This window comes from Capra hircus, chromosome 15 (assembly GCF_001704415.2).
Source record: "Capra hircus breed San Clemente chromosome 15, ASM170441v1, whole genome shotgun sequence".
NCBI classification, from domain to species: Eukaryota; Metazoa; Chordata; class Mammalia; order Artiodactyla; family Bovidae; genus Capra; species Capra hircus.
The window spans coordinates 19,026,632-19,035,669 of NC_030822.1; the positions used below are offsets into that span (position 1 = coordinate 19,026,632).

Genomic DNA, 9,038 nt, shown 5'->3' on the forward strand with positions numbered 1-9,038 from the left:
ATTGCTTGGTCAGGTACCAGTCAAGCTACTCAATAAAGTATGCCAGTATTTGACTACTTTTATGATTTATGACTACTTTTATTAGAGAAGGAAATGGCAACCCATTCCAGTACTCTAGGCTAGAAAAATCCCATGGACAGAGAAGCCTGGTAGGCTACAGTCCATAGGGTCGCAAAAGTCGGAGACGATTGAGCAACTTCACTATCACACTATCAATGATAATTATATTTGATTTCCCAATGTCAAGCAGGCAGTTGAGGAGATATAAAAACCTTTGAGACATGGTCTCTGACCAAAGAACAGTTTAGATATGATTTTATATTTTTTAATGTAACCTTTCCCCTACAATGGAATATATTATTTTATAAAAATAGGTTATAAATTGAGATATTTTATTTTCTTCCAATCAGATTAATAGGAAACAATTTCAAGCTAGATATAACTTCAGGTATGAGATATTTTCAAAGTGATTTTGCAAGTTTCAAAGTAGCCACTAGAAATACTTGCAGCACTGTCACACTAGGCTTAGGGCAACTGACATGGCAAGCATTCCAACTATTTTCTACTCAAAAGCTATTAGGAAACCAATTATGTTATAGTCCCTAACACTCTGAGTAGGTTCCCATACAGAAAACAATTTTAGAGAATTCCCTGGTGGTCCAGGGGTTAGGACTCACAACTTTCACTGTGGGGACCTGGGTTCAATCCTTGGTAGGGGAACTAAGATCCTGCAAGATGTACAGTGTGGCCAAAAAGAAAAAGAATTCCATTTTAAATACACATGTATAAGATATCAAAATGTTACCAAATTGTCAAAGTTCATTAAGAATTTATCATACATTATTGTAACAGCAGAAACACAACACTTGCCTTTTGCATGACTGTTAAAAGGACTTCAACATAAGACAGACTTGATTTACACAAATTAAGTACACAAATAACATCCCTCCTGAAGAGTGGTTTTAAAATGAGTTACAGCCAGAAATTTCAGTATTTTTAAAAGTACCTTAAAATGAAGTTCTATCTATACACAGTTTTCACCTGTTTTCTTCCCACAGATGGCATAAGAATGAGATTTGGAGAGCCGTACTCCAAACTGAGAAAGTAATAATATAATTAGAAGAGGCAATCCTATAATAACTTTCTCAGCCAATACAAGAATTGGGCAAGTCCAGAAGGAACCACTAGAGAATAAGAGAATGAAATTAACCGTATTTGAGAAATGACCCTCTCCTTCATTTAAATTAACATATGTATGTCTCCATAAGGCAATAAAGGCAATTACACTACTCAACCGCTTCCCTGGTGGCTCAATGATAAACAATCCGCCTGCCAATGCAGGAGACGCAGATTTAATACCTAGGTTGGGAAGATTCCCTGGATAAGGAAACAACCCACTCCTGTATTCCTGCCTGGAAAATCCCATGGAGAGAAACCTGGTAGACTACAGTTCACAGGTCACAAAATAGTTGGGACTTGGTCGACTTAGCGACTAAATAACACAACACATCTCTATTAGGCAATATAAGGCTATTACAATACTAAATTGGCTAGACTTAATGGAAAGACTATCACAAAAATAAAATTCATAGCATATACTTCCTCAAAGCAGAGATTATCATGTCTTACTCTTCATCCATAGACAGTAATTTGCAGTTAATGGGCACTCAAACATGTACCAGATAACTTTCATATACTTATTTATCATTGTTTTACCTATCATAATAAAATTTCATTTATTTGTGATCAGAGTCAATGATCCAGCTACAAAAAAATATTTAAAGCATACTAACTGGATTAAAAACCCAATACTTTTAAACCCAATACTATTCTTATCTAACTTAAAATACAAAACTATAATTAATATACTATAGAGATACCTGTATTGTCTCCACTGAGACTGGCCCAAAACATGTTTTGTTTTGAGAATGTAGTGAAACACAGCATCATAGCTATAGGCTATCTAGCACATAACCTCTAATTTTCTTTGTGGTTTTATGTCACTGTACCCTACTTAATCTCATTAAAAGTTACAATAAATTACAGATTTAAAGTCCTCAGAAGTATTATACTCTAAAAAAAATGTCTCTAGAAAGTCAGGTTCAATTTTCAATGTTATCAGTCCATCTAACTTATTAACTATGTAAGACTGAGCATTATTTATCTAAAGTAGTATAGTTTACCAGACCTACAAGACTCTTGATGTATTATTAAACAGATAACACATAGTCAATATATACGGTAATGAAATTTTTACGCCTTTAAAATAATTGCTTTATAGGGGAGGAAACATTTTTAAACAAGTTATTTTCTGCAAAGTTTACCTTCTGTTTTTCAAAAACTGTAACATTTTATTTATGAACAATATGCAACAAAGCAGGAAGAAGTTGAAGAGTTTGAAGTTAATATAAGTGCTTTTTTAGTAAATCAAATACTTTTTAAAATTTCTAAAATGGATTAATTGGCTAGTAAATACTAGCCAATTAATTAGCCAAGCTTTATATTTTCTATCAAATCCTAAAGACAATTTCCTTGGTAATCCGTGTGTAATCAAATATAATTTATAATAAATGATTACAAAATTTTAAAGGAGGGAGAGAGTGATTCATAGTCTGCTGATTTGATTATTTCAGTATCTATCAAACTTAAAACAATTTTTTTCCAATTAGAAAAGGTACTCCAGCATTAATAAGAACTAAAATACATGAAAAAGAACTAAATCTGACCACCCCTGGCAATCTCTTATTTTCAATGTGACCAAAGAGTTATACTAAATAACCAGTTTTTCACAACTTAGATCCTCACTTCCCTAGTGGCTAGACTGTAAAGAGACTGCCTGCATTGCGGGAGACCCAGGTTCGATTCCCTCTGGAGAAGGAAATGGCAACCCACTCCAGTATTCTTGTCTGGAAAATCCAATGGATGGAGGAGACTGGCAGAGTACAGCTCATGAGGTCGCAGAATCGGACACAACTGAGCAACTTTACTGCACTTAGATCAAGGAAAAGGTATAGTTCAGGGGAGCCAAGTACTATTTTTCCCTATTCCACAAACCTCTACTTCTTTTAGGTGTAACCACCTTTTCATTTAAAAAAACACACACACAAAAAAAGACAAAGCAAGAAAGAAAATGCAACACCAAAAAGTATCTGGAAGTCTAATCTTTAAAAGAGATGTTCCTCTTAGAATGTAAAAATGAACTGTGTAACAAGCCTGTGTTTCGAAAAACCTAAATTCGCGTATTAAGTGCACTTCAGTTTTATTTTTAAGGGTCTCCAAAAACTAAAAATATTATTCCCATAAATCAAACTCATCATAATGGCAATATGTTCTGTTCTCGTCACACCTCTAATTTCAAGATAGGCCTGTAACATGTTCTTTTTTTTTTAACTGTATACAAAGTTTATCTTCCCTAAATTATACTTTAAGGAAAATAAATTGGGGGCTGGGGAGGATTTAAAAACTGGTCAAGGATGATAAACATATTATTTCACAAGAATGATCATTCAGCAGGTGCCAATGCCATATTCATAATCTTTCCTCCAAGCTACCACAATATTTCATTGCCTTTACAACTAAGAGAACTCTGGTTTGTAGCAACTTGAACATTTAAAACAGATTTCTTAAGTCTCTCAAATCCAATGAAACCCACGCCTCACCATCACCCCCACCACAGCCCAGCTTCCTCTGAAGCATCTCCCCTCTCTCTACCTTCCCTTCCCCTCAGTCTCCCTGAGGAGTGAAAAATGCTCACTCAAAAAATTAGATAAATTGTTTGGATCAAAATAAAATGCACTTAAGCTAAAAAAATATTATCTTGGTTTGTTTCATTCCAAAGACTTTTGCATTAGAAAGACAGCTTTCAAAGAAAAAAAAGACAGCTTTCAAAGAAAAAAAAGACAGCTTTCTTGCCATTAACTACTAAATGTGAAAGACAAAGTAAATCAGCTTAGTGTCGTAACTGTCCACAAACTATAAATACCACCCTAAAAATACAGTATTTCCAATACTCATCCAGTTCTCTTAATTCCCACAGCAGTGGTGAGATCAGCTCTAGCGCCCTAGCACTCAGTGGTGTGCTTCAGAACCGAGACAACATGTTGCCTTTGTGTAGTCACACATGGCCCAAGTAGCAACTGTGGAGAACAGCCTGATCCGCCAAATTGGTCAAGGTCTAATTCAACAAATATTCGGGTAAAATGTGTAACATACATCCTCCAAATATCTGTTCTGTCTTGACAGTGATTAAGATTTTTTAAAAAGGACAGGTGTGACAAAGCTACAGAAGCAGCACACTAATATTAAACTGTTCTTCCCCCAAATCACTCTTAATTATACCAATCCAACTAAAAGGAGTGGACTTTGGCTAATCCTAAAATCCTCCACTAATTTAAAACTTCTATTCCAAATCTATAGCCCTATATTCAACTTAAATTGTATGCTTTTACGTATTAGACAAATATATATATATATATATGCATATGTGTGTGTATATATAAATTTTTTAAGCAGCTGAATCCAGAATCAGAAAGGACATTTCAAATAACTCATTTAGACTTACATTCGCATTACACAGAAAAGGTTATACCCACCACAAAGCTTTTAGCAACTGGGGGAGGTGGGGGGGGGCGGGCGAGGACACGAAGGAGAAGGGAGGGGCCCTTTTAAAGTAAAACACACTGATAGGTTCCTTGATTTTTACAAAGTTCTAGGGTTTGTCATCAAAAGTAACTTCCAAGATAAACATATCACACTGGGAGTCTCAACTTCAGCCATTAGGAAACTAGGACAGCTGCAAACACAGAAATTTCACATAGATTTCTTTTGGTACCAGCAATATAATCATGCGGTAAAGCATCTTATGTCCTTTAATAGTTAAGAAGCAAAAATTATTCTGGACAGATACTTTAAATGTGGAAAAATTCAAAGGTCCTTAAAACATCCTTAAATCTAAATATTGCCATGATATTTTCATCTCCAAATTCAAACATAAGTAAAGTTACAATGGAAACTATATATTTTTAAAGACTCTGAATTATCTAACCACCAATAATGCAATTCTAATCTACCATATCATATTAAGAAAATTAACATCAAAAGTTACCAGAATAAATCGTTCTAACATTCAAATGGAAACACTCAAACAAGTATTACATTCAATGGATGTGAAACAGGATTGGGAAACAGCATTTTAGCACTCTGAAATTTACATTTTCTTCATCTGTCCTTCCATAGAGATGCCCTCAATGCTGATATATCAAATATTTAAAACAAAGCTCAATGAAAAAGTTCACTTGACAGCTGCTGCTATTTTAAGGCGCAAGAAAAAAAAAAGGGGGGTGGGGCTTTCAATAAATTGCATTCAACAAATACTTATGTGCCCTGCCTTACTAGCTACAGAAACCCACCTCTGTAATTTGCACCTTGTTTTATGATACCCATGACAGAACATCCAAAAAATTAAAATAGTATGATCTGAAGCTTCTTTTCAAGCATGTTTACAAGAAGAATTATTCCATAAAAATCATCCACTTTTATGTGACTCTAAAACTCCATGCCCAGAAGCCAATGACTGGTTTATAAGCAAGATAATGACAAGTTCTATGGAAAAGGTATTATGACAATAAACTAAGACTGGCTCACCAGGTTATGATCTGCTTGCCTAATATGTATGTTTAGCTACTATAGTCAGCAGTGTCCAAATATAAATCTGAAACATTTAATGGCTGGCTCTGTTCTAGAGTTCAAGCTCATTTTATCTTTCTAAAACATAGTTTTAAGCTAAGGTTCTCCACAAAAATTTTTTAAATATAATCCCTAGAGTATAAAAAATTAAGGAACAAATTAAATTATTCAATTTTTCCCAAAAAAGAAACGCACACAATGAAATATCCAAAATATCAAATGTATCAGCACATCTTTACCTTTACACAAATTAAAAACGTTTCAAAAATATGAAAAAAAAAATAAACCTCAACCATCGTATTTCAAAAACAAGAGTACCCTATACTTCACGGATACACCCATAACTATACCAAGAAACAGCTTGTTGATTAAAAAGCATGGAACTTTACCTGGTTGGTACATCTCAATTACTCTTAAGTGGCATGAAGGCATGAGGTAACCAACAAAACTATAAAAACTATTTTTTTTAAGAAAACAAAAAGGGTCAGTCTCATTTTGTTTACTTAAATCCTAAGTTTAATCATGACCTATCAAAATCTTATCATGGCTCATTGTATAAAATTAGCACCGCACTTGCAAGCATAAGCAGAATTTAGACTTATCAAACATATGGTGAGGCTTGCCTAGCTTCTGAAAAATTGAGAATGCAGGATTAAAATGTTTTTAGTTGGGTAACAAAACTCACCGATCCTGCTTAGAAGTTCTCATCAAAAATTTGATTAAGAGAACCTCTTAAAATTTTAAAGCGCCCAGTAATTAAAACTTGGAAATAAACGGAAACGGTTTAAATATAAATCCTTCATCTTCAGAAGCTACAGCTAACAAGCAAATACCTAAAATAGAAAATAATATTAACCACAAAACTACTAAACAGAGGCACAGGCTGGTTTACCAGCTAACTTTTCTGGCCCTAGACCAGAGAGACATCAAAGTTGACAATGGAATCAACCATGAGCTTTGCCTGTAAACTGGACGATAATCTGAAAAACTTCTCTGTTGCTAACAGAAGCTCCTTTTAATGAGAAGCAGCGACTGACAGGTGGAAAAATACATTCTAACAGGGCAGCAAGAGGTTGTGAAAACACGGTTCAAGGACTGAACGTGTTGTGACTGCTCTGTAACAGGTCCAAGGTAATTTACGCACACACCCTTCAGCGCAATTCCTCAAGCAGAGATAAGATTGGGAAACAACAGGCTTCGCCGAGAGCTACATACCATGTTAAAACAGCCGTCTCCCTCTCGACAGGAAAACAGACATTCTCTCCTCCGAAGTCTTTCCGCGAGTTCTCCCAGCGCCGCGAAGGGAAGCGGGCGGCCGCCACCGTAACGAGAGACGCCGGCAACAGACCTGCCGCGCGGCCGCCACGCCTTCCTCCGGCCGCGGCGGGGGACGCGGAGCGGCGGATCACATTTCTCCTCCCCAACAATCACACGCACTCACGTCCCTCGAGTTGACACCCTCCGGACCCGCCGCCCGACGACGCTGGGGACTGGGCCACAAAGCCAGGGACGCAGCCATCGGCCGCGGCGCTCAAGTTGCGTGCGTGCGTGTGTTTGTGTTTGTTCCCCTTAATGAAAGACAAGAGGTCTCCGTAGTGACGGCCCAGGCTGCGGGGAGGGAAGAGCCCCCCCCACCCCCACCACCACTGGGACTAAACAAAACTTCGGTTGCTGGGAAGAGCCGTTGCGCAACCCTGGCAGGGGGCGGCGGGGGCCGCCGGGCCCAGCCCCAGCGCGGCTTCCCGGAGGCTGCGCCACCGCGCGCAGGAACCACGCGCGGCCCCCCGCGTCCGGCGGCCTCGGGCCTGGGGCGCCTCGGCCTCGAGGGAGACGCCTGGAGCCGCCACCCCAAGGGGGCCTGGCGGAAACGCGGAGCACGAGCGCACAGGAGATGCGGATCCGGGTGCGGAACGCGCGACGGGTGCGGACCGCTCAGGGGGCGTCGGGCCCAGGGAGGGTCTGGAGGAGGGGCCCGCTGGCCCTCCGAACGCAGGCGCGGCTGGTGGAGCCGTTCCCTCCGCCACCGCCAACCCCCGCCCCGGGGTGGGGGCGCGCCCTTACCCTAGTCCCTTACCTTCCTAGAGGCCTGCGCTCTCCCCTCTTCGGGCGGCCGCAGCCCTGAGCATGTCCGGGGTGGGTGCGGGGCCGTGCCGGGGACAGGGAGCCAAGCGCTTCAGCAGGCGGCACCACCCAGCCCGGGCTCAGCCCCTCTCCGCGGACGCTGCCATCTTGTCCTGGCGGCTGAGAGGAAACGGCGAAACACCCTCCCCCGACCACTGCTGCTGCTGCTGCTGCTCTGGCTGCTGAGCGCCGGGCCCGTTTCCCTCATCTTCCTTCCCGGGGATTTGGGGTGGGGACGGTTCGGCTGGGGTGAGGGTTGGTGAGAGGCCGGCCGGCCGACCTCCGATTGCTGGGGGGCCTACGGACGGCGCAGCGTGCGGGGCCCGCGGCGGTTGGGGCCCATTCCTGACGCCCCGGCCGAGACTGGAGGAGAAGGAAGACAGCCCGGGGCGGCGGCGACGGCGGGGCCCGGGGCTCGGCCTCCTCTGGTCGCCGCGCTGCCGGGAGTCGTCACCGAGGCGGCTGCCGCCGGCCGCCCCAGTCTCGGGCCCCTCCTCCGCGCCCGCCGGCCTCGGTCGCCGCCTCCGCAGCGCCACCGCCCGCCCGGCAGCTCTGCGCGCCGAGCCCCGGCGGCCCTGCTCGGGTCGGGCCGCGGCGCCTCAGCAAAGCCCCTCCCCGGGGCCCGCCCGCAGCCGCGCCCTTGTAGCTCCTAGCCCGCCTGGCGGCCGGCTAGAGCCCGATCCGGAGCTGCCCGACGCCAGCACCCTCTCTACTGTTCTCAGCCTCATTCTTGGGCCCACTCCGCCAAAAACCTATTTTTTAAAAGGTCCTAATGCCAAAGAAAAGATGAAAATGCGGAAGCGCATTTTACAGGCCTTTCGAGATCCCGTAATCATAGTTTCCCCTGCCACCCCTTTCGGATCTGTTTCTTGGCGGGTTTTTTTTTTTTTTTTTTTAGATCTAATAATAAGGAAAGGGGAAATGCTTGAAGTGAACAATCCCAGTCTGAAAAGGTTCTTCCCGCTCCGCCATCCCAAAGCGTCAAGAGAATTGTAAAATCAGGTTAAACAACGAGGAAAAGGCCGTCGTGGAAATTCTCCAAAAGCCTCGCTACGGTCCGAACCCCCGTAAATAAGAAGTTCACCCACCTCTGCGTTGATAATTCTCCATCAAGGCAGTCAGTTCCTCTCCCAGAAACTAGTTATCTCCCTCTTGGAGACTAGGAAGTCAACAGAATGGCCCTTCTAGGATGGTTCCATCCTAGAACCATAGAATTTTATAGATGAAAGAAC

General features: G+C 42.1%; 1 protein-coding gene across 6 annotated transcripts in view; it reads right to left on the bottom strand.

Moving 5' to 3' along the window:
• Window positions 1-8,330, bottom strand: part of HIPK3 (homeodomain interacting protein kinase 3) — an 83,823-nt gene extending 75,493 nt beyond the window's left edge. For 3 of the 6 annotated variants that reach the window (XM_018059268.1, XM_018059267.1, XM_018059264.1), the window contains exon 1: window positions 7,760-8,312. The gene's annotated coding sequence lies outside the window, so the exon portion shown is untranslated. Of the gene's footprint in view, window positions 1-6,900; window positions 7,330-7,759 lie in introns of those variants that run through there. The other 3 variants (XM_018059266.1, XM_018059265.1, XM_005690070.3) reach the window with 3 other exon arrangements.